This window comes from Hippopotamus amphibius, chromosome 11 (assembly GCF_030028045.1).
Source record: "Hippopotamus amphibius kiboko isolate mHipAmp2 chromosome 11, mHipAmp2.hap2, whole genome shotgun sequence".
Lineage (NCBI taxonomy): Eukaryota > Metazoa > Chordata > Mammalia > Artiodactyla > Hippopotamidae > Hippopotamus > Hippopotamus amphibius.
The window spans coordinates 78685258-78703224 of NC_080196.1; the positions used below are offsets into that span (position 1 = coordinate 78685258).

Genomic DNA, 17967 nt, shown 5'->3' on the forward strand with positions numbered 1-17967 from the left:
CCAGTGGAGCCTGGGAAGCCCACTTGGTTTCTGTGGTCAGTCTGATCTCCCAGTTTCTGTTTCTTTTCCAACGTCCATGTTTCTCAACCTGACTGCATTCCCATCACCCTTACTTCCCCATCAAAATATACAGTATCTCAAATTCTCATATGCCGGTTCATCTGCGTTCTTCAAGAAATGAACAGCAAACATGGCTAAAACACATAACTACAAGAATAACTTAAGGAATTTACTTTTACAATTGGAAAATTCTAATGCTACATTTAAGTCTGTTACCAGATTTTACTTACCTAGTGAAATTTAAAGTAAAGCAAAAAATCAGAATTCTTAGATTATTGTCTTTCAGAAGCTGAATTTGCCTACTTCAATATAAAGTTCCCCTGGACTTCCAGCAAGTTCCCCTAAGATATATTTTAAAAAGTAAAAATTGTAATACTGGTACCCAGATGCATATAGTTATATTACACACACACAGAATGCAATTTCAAGATGGCAGTAGTAGTTGCAACCTTCACTGAGGGTAAAGCCTTAAGTCAGCTTTGCTACAGGAGGTTAAATGCTAGTAATATTTCTAAAATTAAACCCTGCAATATCTGGGCACACACAGGATCCAAGAAAGCAGAGGCATCTGAAAGCAGCAACATTAGAAGAAAGGTTCCCCCTCTTCTAAATATACAGCACCACTGAAACAAAAAATGAGTGTGACATCTTATTACAATTTATTTTTCTTCCAGACTTAACATACTTTATAAGGCTCTCTGAGAAACAGGATATTTACTTTGCGTAAAAATCACTAGCCTTCGCAACAAATTAATTTTACTCTAGTTTTCAATGTATACTTAAATCACAAAACTTCTGGATATGAAAATAAATAAGCAAAGGTAACATAAGCTAGGGCTTCCCTTATGGCTCAGTGGTTAAGAATCCGCCTGTCAATGCAGGGGAAACAGGTGTGATCCCTGGGCGGGGAAGATCCCACATGCTGCAGAGCAACTATGCCCATGCACCACAACTACTGAGCCTGAGTTTTAGAGCCCACGAGCCACAACTACTGAAGCCCACCCACCTAGAGCTTGTGCTCCCCAATAAGAGAAGCCACTGCAATGAGAAGCCCGTACACCGCGAAGAACAGCCCCCGCTCACCACAAGACCCAATGCAACCAATAAAATAAATTAAAAAACAAAAACTTAAAAAAAAAACAAAAAAAGGTAATATAAGCTAAATGTTCATGAGAAAGTGTGTAGTAAACCAATATATACATTGAAACCATACAAGAAAACACAATACTGGCAACCTAGCATTATTTATCTAGTGTTTGAGTCACACACACTTTGCACACATTATCTCTGATCTATACAACTTCTGTGAAAGACAGATTCACTTTATCCCCATATTTTATAAATGAAGAAACAGAGGCTCAGAGGGATTATGTGCTATATCTGAGGTTACCAGCTAATTTTTTAAAGTGCCAAATCCAGGTTCAAACCCGAATCCACTTAGTTTCAAACTTGCAAGATGTCTCCATAGTAACTTCTAGGACATAATACTTAATTTGGAACTCAAATTCGATGTACTAGGTATTTGAAAAATCTCAAATACAATAAATCTAAAAGAATAAAACATCTAGAAATAAATTTAGCCAAGGAGGTGAACATCTGCATATTTAAAATTACAAAACATTACTAAAAGAAATTTAAAATGACTACAGTAAATAGAGAGATCTCTCCTGTTCATAGATACAAAGACTTAATATTGTTGCGATGTCAATACTACCCAAAGCAACCTACAGACTCAATGCAATAGCTATTAAAATCCCAACAGATTCCTCCCCCCCCCACCCCCGCCGCAGAAATAGGAAGTCAATCCTCAAATTGATATGGAATTGCAAGGAGCCAAAACCTTGAAAAAGAACAAACTTCCAGATCTCAAAACTTATTACAAACCTACAGTTTAAAAAAAAAAAAAAAGCTACAGTAATCAATGTGGTACTAGCATAAAGATAGACATATACACGAATGGAACAGAATCAAGAGTCCAGAAATAAACCCAAACATCTATGGCCAATTGCTTTTAGACAAGGGTGCCAAGTCCATTCAGTGGGAAAAGAACAGCCTCTTCAACATATGGTGCAGAGGCAACTCTGACTCCAGAACCTTTCCAATTAACCATACTGTTGGTGTTTAATTCATATACACAAAAGATCCATTGGATAAGACACTTTACACAGAATAATTAACTCAAAATGGATCAAAGACCTAAATAATAAGAGGTAAAACCATGAAACAATGATTCTTAGATACAACAGCAAAAACATGAGCAATGAAAGATAAATTGGATTCCATCAAAATTTAACCCCCCTCCCTTTTTTTTTTTGGCCACACCATACAGCTTGCAGGATCTCAGTTCCCCAAGCAGGACTGGACCCAGGCCACAGCAGTGAAAGCCTGGAATCCTAACCACCAGGCTACCTGGGAACTCCCAAAAACTTTTTTTTCCTGCCTCAAAGGACCTTATCAAGAAAGTGAAAAAACAACCTATATAATGGGAGAAAATCTGCAAATCATATATCTAATAAGAGTTTCATGTCCAGAATATGTAACTTTTACCACTGAACAACAAAAAGGCAACCCAATTAAAATATGAGCAAAAGGCTTGAATAAGTATCTCTCTGAAGAAAATAAACAAATGGCCAATAAGTACATGAAAATACGTTCTACATCACTAATCACTAAAGAAATGCAAATCAAAACCACAATGAAATACCACTTCATACTCACTGATGGCTATTTTTTTTTTAAACCAAACAGAAAAGTGTTGAGGATGTAGAAAAACCCTTCCAGTGTGTGGTGGGTGCAGCACACCTTACCTCCCCCACTCAATGTCAGTGGCTGTCTCCCCAGCTGTGACAACCAAAAATGCCTCCGCTGAGCATCCTCTGGAGCAAAATTCTTCCAGCTGTGAACCGCCGGTTTATACAGATAGCAATGTGGCCCTGTATATATATGCCGATTCTGGTTAGAGGTGGGCCAGGCAGGCACACAGCTTGGGCTCTGAATTTAGACAGAATTTTAAAATTACAGCTCTACCACTTACCAGGTACCCTGACACGTAATCATCCTGAGCTTCAGTCTGACCTGAGCCTCATACAACCCCTCCACAGAGCCGACCCCCGCCCCCGCCAACCCCTCTCCCCAGGGTCACAGTGGCTACCAAGAAGGACTGCTTCCAGGGTTCAAGAATCTAGTATAACAGAGCTGAACCTTATGGGGCCCTCCCGGGACAGATCCCCTCCCGCGACAGATCCCCTCCCGCATATCCTCTGCAGTAGCTCCTCTACGAAGTGCCTAGATAACAGTATCTGATGCACATTTCCTGAGTTGTTTTTACAGATGCTAAAGCCCCCACCAAATGGAAGAAATTAACTACCTGATGACCAGGAGCCCTACTGGCACTGAAGGATTGATAATGTGGCACCACCCTGCTACCTCACCATCAACCAAGGTACCTCACCAACAGCCAATAAGAGAATTATGCACGGGCTGGGTCGCCCCTCCCTCAACTTGCCTTTAAAGATGCCTTGCTGGAAGGCCATGGGGAGTTCTGCTGTTCTGAGCACTAGCTGCCCTGGACTCCCTGCTTGGTGCTCTGCAATAAACGCTGCACTTTCCTTCACCCCAACCTGGTGTCAGTAGATTGGCTTTACTGCATGTGAGTGAGCAGACCCAAGTTTGATTCAGTAACAGTAGCACCTGGAAACTACTAGGTGCTTAGCAGATATTAGCTGTCTTTCTTTTTTCATTAAAAAATAATGTACAGATGGCCCCCAGCTTATAATGGTTTGGCTTGTAAATTGTTAACTATATGTTGGTTCAGCTTATGTTTTTCAGCTTCATAATGGTGTGAAAGTGATACACATTCAGTAGAAACCATACTTTGCATTCTGAATTTTGATCCTTTCCCAGGCTAGTGATAGGCCTGCCCTACGATCCTCTCTCATGACGCTGAGCAGAGGCCGCCCCAGCTCCCAGTGAGTCACGCAATCCCGAGGGCAAATAACCGGTACACTTACAACCATTCTGCATGCAGACCACCATTCCACGTTCCACTTTCAGTGCAGTATCTGATCAATCACACAGGCAGTCAACACTGCATTACAGAAGCCTTTGTCAGATGATCTTGCCCAACTGTAGGCTAATGTAAGTGTTCTGAGCACGTTTAAGGTAGGCTAGGCTAAGCTATTATGTTTGGTAGGTAAGATATTAAATGCATTTTCGACTTGGGATCTTTTCAAATTAGGATGGGTACATCAGGATGTAACCCCACAGTGAGTCGAGGAAGAACTGTATTGAAAAGCTTCAAGGGACTTCCCTGGCAGCGCAGTGGTTAAGAATCTGCCTGCCAATGCAAGGGACAACAGGTTCGATCCCTGGTCTGGGAAGATCCCACGTGCCTCGGAGCAACTAAGCCTGTGCGCCACAACTACTGAGCCTGTGCTCTACAGCCCTCGAGCCACAACTACTGAGCCCATGTGCTGCAACTACTGAAGCCCACGTGCCTAGAGCTCGTGCTCTGCAGCATGAGAAGCCACTGCAACGAGAAGCCCAAGCACCGCAACAAAGAGTAGCCCCTGCTCTCTGCAACTAGAGAAAACCCATGCGCAGCAACAAAGACCCAACGCAGCCAATAAATTTTTTTTTAAAAAAAGAAAAGCTTCAAGACCTATGCCATGCAGGTACCTAATAGGTGACTGTTAGGGTCCCTGCCATCGAGGAGCCCCCTATTTAGTGAGGGACACAGGAAAGTAAACAAATGACTTATGACCTAATTCCCACTTCAATCAACAGCTCTTTTTATCTCGATTTTAGCTTCCCAAACCACTTCTCCACTCCCTAAGGCCCATCCAAATGAGGTCTACCCTTCAGCCTATTTGTGCAAATAGTACAAGGCTAATTCATACTCTAGCCCCAAACAGCAAATTAGGACTGACATGTGTCGGAAGAGGTGTAGGGAAGGGTCTTCAGGTAAAAACTACTAGATCCAGCTACTTCCAGACTGGCACTCCCCCCACCCCCATGTCCAAAGCAGACTGCCCTCCCCAAGGGGAGGCATCTTCCCCATGTGGCCCCTTCTTCCAAATTCTGGTGTAAAACTGCTTAGTCACACTGACATGCTACCTAACTCTACTCAACATGAATGCTGTCCTTTAAATTAACCACTGCTGAGGGCTATACAATAAACCACTCCCATTTTTGTAGCACTGTCCAGCATGTTATTAGTACTCTTCCCTTTTTCTGAAAGAACTACCTTTAAATTTTGGTGCTACACAGGTTAAAACCAGTATCGCTACTATGCAGTAACAACTCTAACAGTACAAAAGTACGATGCATTCCTCTGACAGGCCTGATCCACCACACGTTGCTCTGAATGACTTCTGGCTACTTCCAAAAACCCAGCCTACCTCGAACGGTAAAGATATTCCACCACTGAGCAAAAAAGGATATATTTCCAGACTGAACGCAATTTAAAAAGGAAGGGGTGCTCCAAAATGTTTCTGAGAATGACAGCATCACTGAAATGCATATATTGCCACTAAAGTGGGCAAAGTACATTTGACTGCATGTTTGTAGTCATATTCCTTCAGAGACATTTTTAATAGGAGTAAGAACAGATTCCTTACTACTCATTTGTGCAAAACTGAAGAACTTGAGGTAATTTGATGTTTTTAAAAAATTGATTTATTTTTATTTTATTGGCTGCATTGGGTCTTCGTTGCTGCACACCGGCTTTCTCTAGTTGCGGCGAGTGGGCTTCTCATTGCAGTAGTTTCTCTTGTTGCAGAGCAGGGGCTCTAGGCACACGGGCTTCAGTAGTTGTGGCACATGGGCTCAATAGTTGTGGCTCCTGGACTCTAGAGCGCAGGCTCAGTAGTTGTGGCACATGGGCTTGGCTGCTCCGTGGCATGTGGGATCTTCCCGGACCAGGGCTCAAACCCGCATTCCCCTCATTGGCAGGTGGATTCATAACCACTGCGCCACCTAGGAAGTCCAGCAGGCAGATTCTTAACCACTGTGCCACCAGGGAAGCCCAAGGTAATTCGATCTTAAGGGTAAACTTTAGACTTATAATATATGCATATGTTACTTAAACAGCAGTTTTTTTCATCGTGAATAATGTCCATCAATTATCACCACTCTCCACACCCACCTCAGCAGGCACTGTGGGGCTGCAGGAAAGAAATGACTATCTGCTCACATCCCAGGATGGTATGTACTTACATACTTATGTATGCATGTATCCAGCAAGTATCACACACACATATCCCAGAACAACAGAACAACCCCCACCCCCCCGCCCCCATTTGGTTTTGCAGAGACCCAGCCACAGGCACCAACTTCTCTCCATTCGCCAGGAACTCCAAAGCTGATTGCAAACCTCTGCATACGATGCCAGATTCAGTACTTCATTAATATAAACACTTCAGTTTCGGAGGCTTGTCTTTCTCTACACTTAAATTGAAAAGAGTATTAGTGAGGTCAAAGCTACAGCCCTCGCTTTCCTGACACTATCAGATACCCAAGCCCTTGTGCCGGAATTGATCTCATCTGGTTTCAGTAAGCCGCGATGACACAGGTTACGCTGCCACAACTAGTTAAAAGGTGACTTCTGCCGCATAAACAATTAGACCAACCTCTCCCACTGCATCAATCACTTCTTAATGACCCCTGTAGTGGAGAGGAGGGTCTTCCCACCTTACTAGCAACACACTAATTAAACAAACAAGAAAAAACAAGCACCAACCCATCAGCTTACTTAACTGACGCCATAAAAGTGACCAGGAGGATTCCTCAGCTCCTGTAACACAGTTTTCCAAACAGCTCTAGGCTCCCTTGCACTTAACTCTCAGGAATGCAGCCCCCAGTTTCTCACTGGAAAGTCTTTGAGATCAGACAGCACGAATTCACCACTTTCTATTCTTTCTGGAACTGCCTGGGACCATCTGTCTCAGACAGCACGTGGTGGACCACAAGCCTGGGATGCAGGAACGGGAACTCCCGTATGGCACCCAGCTCTGGGCATCCCAGACCATGGCTGCAGAGGGGCCCAGGGAACCAGGCAAGGCTGTGGCGATGGGTGAGTCTTCCAGCTATACCAGTGAAAACACAGCTCCAATTCCATGCCCTGCTGGACTGCGCACAGTGCCTCCTGGACGGAGCCCCAGTAGAGCTTTCAGACACATTAGGCAGGGGACATCCCTCTCGGGGCTCGATCTGTTTAAAAGCAGCATTTACTTTGATGTACTGTCCACTGTTGGATTATGAGCTGGGATCAAGCTGTCAACTTGGCTGACAAGGTACCTGCCCTCACAGCACTTAGATTCTGATGCTAAGGAAGGAGAGAGGCAACAAATGAAAAATACAGTTCTAGGCTGGGATAACTTTTATGAAGGAAGTCAAAGAGTGTGAGGGAGAGAGGGCAGGAGGGGGTGACTTCAGGTAAAGGCCACATCTGCAAAAGAAACTGAGCACAACTAACACAGGGGACAGAGCACCAGGACCCGGCTGTGTTCACCTAACTACCCTGGGACAGACTTAGGATTTACTTTCTCACAAGATACTGCTGCTGTTCTTTCTTTAGGCATTTTGCCAATCTTCAAATTACTTTAGAAACAAAGCCAGAGTAGAAAATGAGGTGACTCAGATACTAAGTTATAAAACATTCAGGAAACCAGTGAAAATTTTAGCAGTCACACAGTCTGAACAAAAATCTCCAGTAGTAATCTAAAAATTGCTTCCTGAGAGTTGCTTTCTGATCTTCAGTGAGGACAGATGTGACTAAAAGCATCTTTTAAAAATGTTATAATAACTAGACATTCTGTTCACACAGAGGATGTTTACACTTTATCTTCATTTCCCTCTTGAAACTCAGTTACGAGCTGAACTGTACCCCCAGAGTAAGCTGACATTCTAACCCTCAATACCTCAGCACGCGACCTTATTTGGAAATAGGATCTTTACAGAGAAAACTGTTTTAAAATGAGGTCATTAGGGTGGGCCCTAAACCAATGATCCGCTCCCTTATAAAAAGGGGAAATTGGACACAGACAGACAGACAGACAGACAGTCGGCTCCCTTATAAAAAGGGGAAATTGGACACAGACAGAGAGAGACAGACAGACAGACAGACAGACAGACACACACACACACACACACACACACACACACACACACACACACACACACACACACACGGAGAACGCCATGAGAACATGAGGTAGAGGATCAAGGTGCTGGCACCTATAAGAAATACCCAAGGTCACCAGCTAACTGAGAGGTGGCCCTCAAGGAAGCAGCCCCACCAACACCTCTACCTCAGATTTGCCACCTCGAGCTCTGAGACAGTAAGTTTCCATCTGCTTGTGGTACTTCATGACGGTGGCCCTAGCAAACGAATCCACTCACCAACACAACAGGAAATATAAGAGGAGTAACTGGCAAGTACCAGGAGAGTGTTTCAAAGAAATGGAAGAGGTCAGGTTTTTGAAAGATGACGGATGGAGGTAAAAAAGGAGCACTAGACAGTCAGGAAGTGCTCAAAAGCCCTCCTCATGGAGAGAGATCAAAAACCATGACAACTATAAGAAAATTTCTGAGTCAAAGCCACGATCTTCCAAATTGAACGTCCCCACGGGGCCCAGCACAGAGCAGGAGTGGCAGCCGCTCTGCCGGGCTCCAAGGAAGGCGGTCACCACAGGAGGAGCGTGGACAGTGTCCAGGGCCCCGCGGTTTCCTGGAGGGAAAGGTCCAGAGATGCCCGCGCGGGGTTCAGGCAGAGGATGCACGGCTGCGGCAGCTCTACCGGGGGGTGACGCCGCACAGGCCGAGGGGCGCTTGCTAGCCTGGGTGTCCTCACAGCCTCCCACCCACCAAGACCCTGGGACAGACCCGCCCACGAGCACGAGACACCAGGGCTCCGGATCACAGAGCGAGCAGCTCCCCAGAGGCTTTCAGAGGAGAAAGGAGCGGAGGAAGAAGAGCACCCGGAGAGGCGAGAGGACGGGAAGAGGGGCGCGGAGGGGGAGACACAGGCTCCGAGCGAAGGACAAGGCTAGAACACATTTCCAGACACGTAAACCTCACGGACCTTCTGTGAGCCCTTCCTCCACGTAGCGAGAAATGGGCCCCAACGCAGGGACCCAAGGCAGCCGAGGACCCAAGGCAGGCGAGGGGCACAGGGACCAGGCGAGGGGCCTGGAGCTTGCTTGGGAAGCGGAGGCCTGACACACAAGCCAACACAACAACTGACAAGCATGGAATCAAATCCCACAAGAAACTGGTCAAAGAGCTGAAAGGAGCTGCTACTAGGAAGCAGTAATCAGTCCTGAGAAAGAGACTGCTGTTTTTCACAACATACCTCAACACACTATTTGAATTTAACTATATACGAAAAAATAATACACTTAAAAATGTTGTAAGATGAGAATTATTATGTGATGCAGCCTTATAAAAAAGAATCTTATTTACAGGAATGAAAACTACTAGAGAAAAGAAAAAATAAACACCAAGCAAATACGAGCACTGTGGGGTTTTTTGTTCTGCTTTTAATTAGGAAAAGCTCTTTTCCAACTCTCAACATCAGCCCCTGTGGTCCATTTGAGATTTAGGTATCTCTCATTAACAAGACAAAACAAATGAACCAGGAAATTTAAATACAGCGAAGTTCATATTAAGTTACGTAGTTGATTCCCCTGGAGCAGGGAAACATCCTAACACAAAAGCCCCTTTCCAGTCTATGGCAAGGATAACAGCAAAAGATTTAGCCAGCATTTAAAAGGATAACATTCAGCTGATGGAAAAAAAGATCAGCTACCATAACAATACAGGTATATTAGTATTTTTCAACAAGCAGAGAATAAAATTTCATGTAGCTTCATAATCTAAGGAAGTTCTTATGAAAATCAGAGCCTGCAGAAAAATGTCAACTACTTAGAGATGTTATAAACTAGTCAGCAACAGAATTTTTTTTTTATTTAAGTATTAGTTAAGTGTTCACCTGCACTATATATACCAGGTATAAAAGACAGCTATTTCCTAGATACTACAAAAACAAGGCTCTACTACAGGCCTGGACAACAAAATTCATACAGCCAGATAAAATGATGTCAAAAACCACAAGGCTTAAATCTGTAAATATATGTAGTGCTTAAAACATACAAAACTGCTAAGTTAAAGTATATTTCCTATTTTGACACTATAAAGATAAAAGCTTTGGGTCAAGGAAGAAATTTTGAGCACAGGAAGCAATATTTTTGAGACATAAACATCTTTCAACTAAACATCATATTCTCATGCTAAAAATATAAGCACAGAAGCTCTCTCCCAGATACTTCCTTTGCTCCCTTTCAATCCCATGTACTGTACTCCCATCTCAGTCCCGCCTCACCCAGCTTTATACAGAAGTAGACTTAACTCCCTTACAAGAATACAAGCTTCTTCAGGGCAAGGCAGATGTTCTCCTGCCTTTTTGCCCTTTGCCTCTAGACACTGGCATCTCTTGTCCAGTTAAAGCCCCCAGCCTGCCACCCTGCCTCTGCTCCTTGGGGTGGCCTGAGGCTCTGGTGTAACACACAACCTCCTCTAATCTGAAGAATCAGCCCAGCGGTAGGTATTGTCTCCACGTTACAGATGAGAACTGAGTAAACTAAATACCAAAGATGTGTTCAAGAACATGGAAATTCCTGAAAGTCTATGAACGTATTTCTGTTTAATGGGAAGTTCCCCTACACTGAAGAGTTGATAAATCATTAATCATTAATTTCTTCACCGTAAGTAAAACACCATTAAAGCTCCATTAGAAAGAATCTTTTTGTAGATGTACTTGGCAAGCGAGTCAAATGATTCAGTGAAGAGAGCACCAGTTCATGAAAAATCAAACTCAGATACTCAACAACATTAGAGGTTTCAGCTGGCTGCCCCCACGACAGGGGGCGGGGAGACGTCCACGAGGCTCCCCTCTGGAGGAGGCTGCAAGCTCCATCCAACTCAAGAATGTTGGACCTCAGTGCTGCTACATACGGTCCAGTCCAGGTAACCAGGGGTCACGGAGGACACTCCTCAAATCAACAGTCAAAGGTACCAGGGAAGATGCTTGAAAACAGAGATGGTTTTGGACTCTGACAAACCATGTATCCAGAAGTTCAACTGGGCCCGGTTTTCCTTCTCAACACTAAATGGAATCACCTTCCTCTCAGGCTCAGCTGAGAGCAATATTTGGCCAGCATTTAAGGGGTCACATTTTAAACACCGTGTCCTGACAATCCAGCGATGTGCACGTGCCGTGGAAGGTGGGCACTCACACCCACACTCCACAGCCGCACCAGGCGGGGCGCCAAGGCCCCATCACCTCCTCTGTCCTCTCGGCTGGTATTTTCTGTCCTGGCACAGTTGGTCTTGCACATATAAATGATTCAGAGAAACCCAAGGCTCCTGTACAGCAAGTGCTATCCTTCTAGCAATTTATAGATGCTGACATAAGAATAAGTTCTCCAGTTCTACCTAATCAAGTCAAAGCAAAACCCTAAAATTGATTCAGGCACGTCAAGTAGATGCAGGAGAATTCTTACAGTCTTTGGGCAGCTTGGCGGCGATGCAGCCAGGGCAACCACCGCACAGCTGCGAGCCTTCAGCAACGCTCTTTCAGCCTCACCACGTCACCCAGAAAATGGGACTATTATCTCCACCCTGCAGGGTCGTTGCGACTCGAGATAACTTAAGTAAACCACAACGCCTTGCCTAAAGAAAGTGTTCAATCCTGCAATAATAATGACAACCTTTCACAAACATTAAAAACCTCCTAGAAACATTTAGTGTTCCTAAGAAGTAGGCATCAATCAGCACCATTTTACAGACAGAGTCTCGGTGGACAGAGTAGCGATCTTTTAAAGAGCCCCAAATTCCGAATTCTTACTTTTCAAATAACATTACTTAGGCAAGTTTTCTGAATTAGTTGAGTCAGGTAGAAAACCCTGAAATGAAAGATCAGTCCTTTCTCAAAAAGCATTTGTTTAATACACATTTTAAATTATAAAACAAAGCTTTCTCTCTTAAGTGATACTTCCCTGAATAAGTCCTGTTTCTGTGTAGTTCATATGTAAAGAGATGTTATGGCTATTAATGTTATTCAAAATTCATCCAAAAAAATGTTGAAATTTTAAAGAAATACAACATGTGGGCAGATGCTTTGGAAAAAAGCAAAGAAAAAAATAATTATGTGTAGAATCCTAAAGAAATAAAAAGCACATTCGCATAGAATCTTAACGGAAACAAAAACTATATTCCCTATGGGTCTCTGTAAGCCCAAGCATTCCTTGACTTATGTTGGTTCTGAAAAAAGACATCACTTTACAAGGATCACAGATCTACAACTTAACCGTTGGGGGAAGCACCACATCACATCAGGGACCAGCAGCTCAGAGTTCTTAATTCACATCAACTGTCTGATGGTTTTGCTGCCTCACAGCTGCTAATAATACAAAATCATACAATAAAGTTAACAGATGACTTTATATTGAATAGCTTCTACCTTTCAAGGGCCTCTCCTTTAGAATGAATGAAACAGCACATCTCTAGTACAGCAGGACACACCTATTTTGCCAGGAGCAAGAAATGTCACATCACCATGAAATGAACAAAGAACCATCCTGGCCATTGTACAGCTCCCGTTTATTAGGAGACAGAAAAAAGGCTTTTAGGTAGATTTCAATTCCAGATTAACCAATGAATTTTTTTGTTTACAATTATGCTTTTTCTATAAAAAAAGAAAACATCTCACTATAGATTTAAAAACAGATGAGATAACACTATCCCTTCCATTATATTTCAGAGACAGATAAATGCAGAAATTCAGTCACTAAAGATGTGACTTGGTACCATACGCCCATCTTCCTTCCTGCAGGAACATCACTAGCTCCAGCTTTAGTTTCTGAAGGATGCTTTCCCCACCTCAGCTTCTCCTCTTCGTCTATAATTACTTAATTATAACCACCAAAACCAAATAATTTTTAAACCTAGATACTGGTAGCTCTTCTCTTTGAAATATTAGTGTCTATAATTATGTTTCTTAAACTTTTCAAATCCATGTTCCTTTACACTCCCTATAATGTTATGTAAAATATATAATGACTAAACTAACAAGTGACCAAAAAAGTTAAAAATCAAGACAACGGGAGAGAGCACAACAGACCTTCAAAGCCCCCAGTGCCCTGCAAGTACCAGGTCCCCACAGCTGCTCGGGCTTACTCAACCTGATTCCCTGTGCTCATCAACCTGTGAGGGCCAGGCCCTTCCCCTCTGTTCCCTTCGTAGAGACTTTTAAACCTATAGATCCCATCCCCACAACTGGTCCCCAATGGTGCCCACATTTAAATGTTCCTCCCCGCTCCTCAAGCTGTCCTTTCTCTGCTAGAATCTGACGAACCTTTAAGGCTAGCTTCTTATTCCATCCAACACCCACTCTCTCCCCACTCCTGCCTCCGTTCAACATTTACAGAGCAAAGGACCCAAACTGGCCATAGGGAGTGTCTGAAAATGAAGGCGACAGTCATTATCTCCGCTAATCCTAGCTAACAGCTAGTGGACAGGCACAGATGAGAGCAAACACAAGTAGCACAGAACAAGCAAAATAGCAACAATATCAACACAAAGGGTGAGCCTCTGGCAGCTCATGTTAACCAAGGGAAGTGAGTCTTCAGGATTAAATGTCTGGCCCAGGTGGAGTCGGTTGGGAGAAAACTGAACTGAGAGTGCTGAGAAACTCAGATTTGCTAAAATAGGCAAGAATGGACCACTGCAGACACATAAAGAGGAAAGATGGAAAAGATGCTAGAAGATGAAAACAACTTACAATTTATAAACCACTCTGAATTTTACTTATACTCTGCCTGGTTGAAAAAAATAAGTTGAGGCAGTTCAGACAAACTTACATATTACTAAACAATAAAATTAAAGGGATTGTTACAAAAAGTAAATAAGAATATGAAATAAAATAAAGGCAACAAACTCAGTTACTCTTCATAAAATAAACTATGGAAGTAAAGACTTTCTAAATAGCTTCAAATATGCCAAAAAGTCAGATAACGACAATCCACCAGCTACCTGGACATTACAAAGAGTGCTTTTCTGTACGCCAACGTTTCTCCTCCAAAGAAGCAGGAAAGCCTTGTTTGGATAGTTCATGTTGAAAATATATGACACTGCAGATAGACATAAACACTGCATAATGAAGCTCTAAATTCAAAGATTATAGAAATAGGCAGCACATTCCAAATGACTTCTTAAAAGATCACTTTCTAGTCCCCCCCCCATACATTTATGTAGTCTCTCAAATTATATACTGACCTACATTTTAAAATAATTTTAAAAGGTCCCACTCCTAACAATCACATAAACCCCTTGCCTTTTGGCCACACCTCCTGTACAGACAGTGAGCTGATGTTGTAACCCCATCACCAGGCTTTACAAGAGGAATGAATTCTGGCTCCTTTTTTCCTTGTTTCTTTGTAGCAACTTTAACACCAATCTAACTGACAAACAGCATCACTGAAAGTACTCAAAGCCTTTAGAGGAAAAAGATTCTAAACTATAATCACATAAGAAAAGATGTATAATTTATCATCATTCTAATCCCTTAGGTCACAATAGGGACTTTATCTCCCATGGCAGCACCGTTTACTTCCTAACAGATTCTTTTTTCCTTCTCCTTCCCTCTTGATGGAATGGAAACTTGGAGCAGAATCCTCCAGTCCCAGGGTTCTAGAGCAGGGCCGGATCACCTGGGCCCAGCTTCCTGTTACCAGTCAGGGGCGCCAAGAGGAGCAGAGCAGACTGGAGCAGCCCCACCACACAGGCTGACACGGACTCACAAAGATACCGAGAGACCTTCCCTCCACCTTCCTCCTAGACTACAGAGGTGAAGTGTTTAGTAGCAGTAACAGTGTGTTACTAAAATAATCAAGCCCAAGTTAGGGAAGGTGGATTCCAAAAATCACAGCTAACAGCCAGCAAAGCCACCAAGACAACTTCTTATTCAAATACCTTATTACCAAAATACAGCCATAAAGCTTACCGCTCCAGCCTGTAGTAACTATCCTCAAAGTTTTAGTAAGACATCATTTATATAGGATTCTGCCTACTATGGCTCTGCACACCAACCTGTGAGCTGTTTCATCACTAAGAAGGCAAATGATAGGTCAGAGGACTCTGGGGCTCAGCCAGAAGGAAAACAACTTACTTCTAAAGGAAGGGAATAAAACAGGTCAAATAGGCTTTCAAAATGAAGGTCCCAAAGCACTGCCCAATGACTGATGGGCAACTCAGTGTGCACACAAGTACACAGTGACAGCCGCTGGGGTCCCATCAAAAAGGAAAGGATTTAAATTAAAGGCCGGCAGACTTAATTCAGACTTGAAGGGAAACTTCCTGACAGGCTGCTAAGCACCCATGGGAGGCAGCTGAACCTACCTCCCAGCAAGACAAAGCTTCTAGCCAGGTGTTACCACGCTGCCACACAGGAGGAAATACGCATACGAAGAAGCATGCCCAGAAGAAATAGCTGTCCAGAGAACCAAGCTATATTTAAACGTAATATTAACATTTAAACTAAACATTTCAAAACGTTCACTGTAATGCTTGTCAGCTTAATTTAACCTTTTACCACCTCTAGCGAGTGGCACTGCCAGGATTATTCATCCAAAACTCACAATTCAGAAGAGTTGAGTGAACCCATCCAGGAAGTGCCACCAGCTCTCAGGTCACTGTTAAGGACGCAACGCCTGCTGCTTCATACCTTCATTCCACAGAGCTCAACGCAGGCGCTTCTAAAAGCTGGTTCTGCGTTGGGTGCCGGCAGCCACCGGTCTGGCCTTCAAGGACTCAGTCTAGCCAGGAGACAGTGCAGTCAGTAACCCAAACATGGCAATCCAGGTGATGAGTCCCTTCACTGCTACAAGAATGTAACAATAAAGGACACAGAGCCCAGTCGACCCTATTATTTGCTTCACTATAATGTCGGATGGCTTTTCAATGCCCCCATTTCCACTTCCTCCAAAACAAAGCTTCTCTGTTGGTTCTCAACCATGCCATCAATTAAAACAACCTACCCTCTCATTTTTAGCATCCTACAGTCATCACCACCAACACTTGGGCCTGGAGGTACTTCCATCTGATACATCACCACCAACTGCACATTTAACTGCAGGGAAGCAGCCACCCACACCGTCCAATGTTCTTCCACACGTGGCCTTGGGCCTGTTCTTCAGACTGGCCGAGTATGGCTTGAGGCTTACTGCCCTTCAGGCAAAGAGGATGCTGCACCAGAGGACCAGACTCCGAGGGCTACATCACACGAATCCTTCCCCTGTGCTCCCACCTCTGCTTCACCTGCCGCACTTTTCAATCTTAAACCGCTGAGATCAATCAATATCAGGCCATCAACATATTAGCCATTGGAGGCCACTAAATAACTTGTAGATACTTCAAAATATATTTCAAAGCTGACTTCGTGTTGTCAAAACATTATGAACTAGCCGGGCCAAGTTTTAATAAACACTAACATTTACCGAGCATCTCTACTGGGCAAAGAGCTTCAACAGGGCCTAGCCTGACAACAAGGCAAGAGACACTTTTTCAATTAGAGGAGGCAAAAAAAAAAAAAAAAAAAGGAAAAATAATCCCAGAACGTGCATTTTAAATTAGCCTAGCAGTCTGTTAAGTAATTTTTAACATTCCCAAATATTCAGAGTTCCAGCACTTTCTGAAAGGAAGGGTGATCTTTCTGGTTCTGTTTTTCATAAGTCTGCCTTGCAAACATCCCTAGTTTTCAAAGGAAACAGTCTCCATGTGCCCGGGCGGTGGGGGTAGAAATGAGGACCCGGGGGGTTAGAAGTTGAGAGAGCAGCGCTCAGCATCAACTGTACCTTAACATGTTCGACACAGATTAAGATGCGCGGAGGGGAGGGGGTTTGGGAGGAGAAAAACTACTCACACGCGGCATCCGGTCTACAGCCCGGAGGCGGAGACACCGGGCAAACGAACGGCCGCGGAGAAATAACAGCAACTTCCCGGCCCCCGCCGCGATGCGGATCACGTGCCGGGCCCCCTCCCCCAGGCCCGGGGGCGGGATGGAGACGCGGCCTCCCGCCGCGCTTCCCTCGCCGGGACCCGCTGGGCCGAGCGTCTCCGGGGCCGCAGCTCCGGCCTCCGCGCCGCAGACCCGAGCTGGGTCCGAAGTGACCTTCCGCTCGCGCTGCGGGGGCACCGAGTTATTCAGAGTCTCCTCGCCCCCCGCGACCCCCCGGCCCGCCCCGCGAGTCCGTCCGTCTACCTGACGCCGGCGGCCGGGCGCGGGCAGGGGGCTCGGCCTCCACGCCGCGCCGGACACCGCGCCGCCGAGGACCCCGGCCCGGCGCCCCCGCTTACCTGTGGCGACTCCGCTCCCTGCCCGCTGCGGCGCCCGCGGGCGGCCGAGGGCAGGCGGCGGCCGGACTGCGACGGCGAGGACCCGCCGGGCTGGGCGCGCTCGCGGGCGGCTGAGGGGGCGGGACCGGCCGGGGGCGCGCACGGGGCCCGGGCGCCCGCCGCCGCCGCCGCTATCTCGGGAGCCGCCTGGGCCGCAGCCGAGCCAGGCGGCCCTCATGAATGGGACGCGGCGGCGGCGGAGCGGCGGCGGCTGGCAGGCAGGCGGGCGGGAGGCGCGCAGGCCCCTCCCCGCCACGTGACGCTGCGCTCCGCCGCCCCCTCCTGGCCGCGAGCCGCCCGGCGGCCTCCCTCGCCCCCGCCGCCCCGCGCGCCGCCGCGATGCCCATATCCCGAGCTCCCGCCCGGCCGTGGCCTCTCGCCCGCGTGGGGCGACCCGAACGTTACTCTCCTACAATAAAGTTTCTTCTGGTCTCCATGGCAACCGCGCGGCGCGTC

At 45.3% G+C, this 17967-nt stretch overlaps 1 protein-coding gene across 2 annotated transcripts in view; it reads right to left on the bottom strand.

Moving 5' to 3' along the window:
* Window positions 1-17718, bottom strand: part of LPIN2 (lipin 2) — a 77737-nt gene extending 60019 nt beyond the window's left edge. The window contains exons 1-2 of one of the 2 annotated variants that reach the window (XM_057699789.1): window positions 17473-17718; window positions 15756-15932 (exon numbers count right to left, since the gene is read on the bottom strand). The gene's annotated coding sequence lies outside the window, so the exon portion shown is untranslated. The remainder of the gene's footprint in view (window positions 1-15755; window positions 15933-17472) is intronic. The other variant, XM_057699788.1, reaches the window with a different exon arrangement.
* Window positions 17719-17967: the final 249 nt, after the last annotated feature.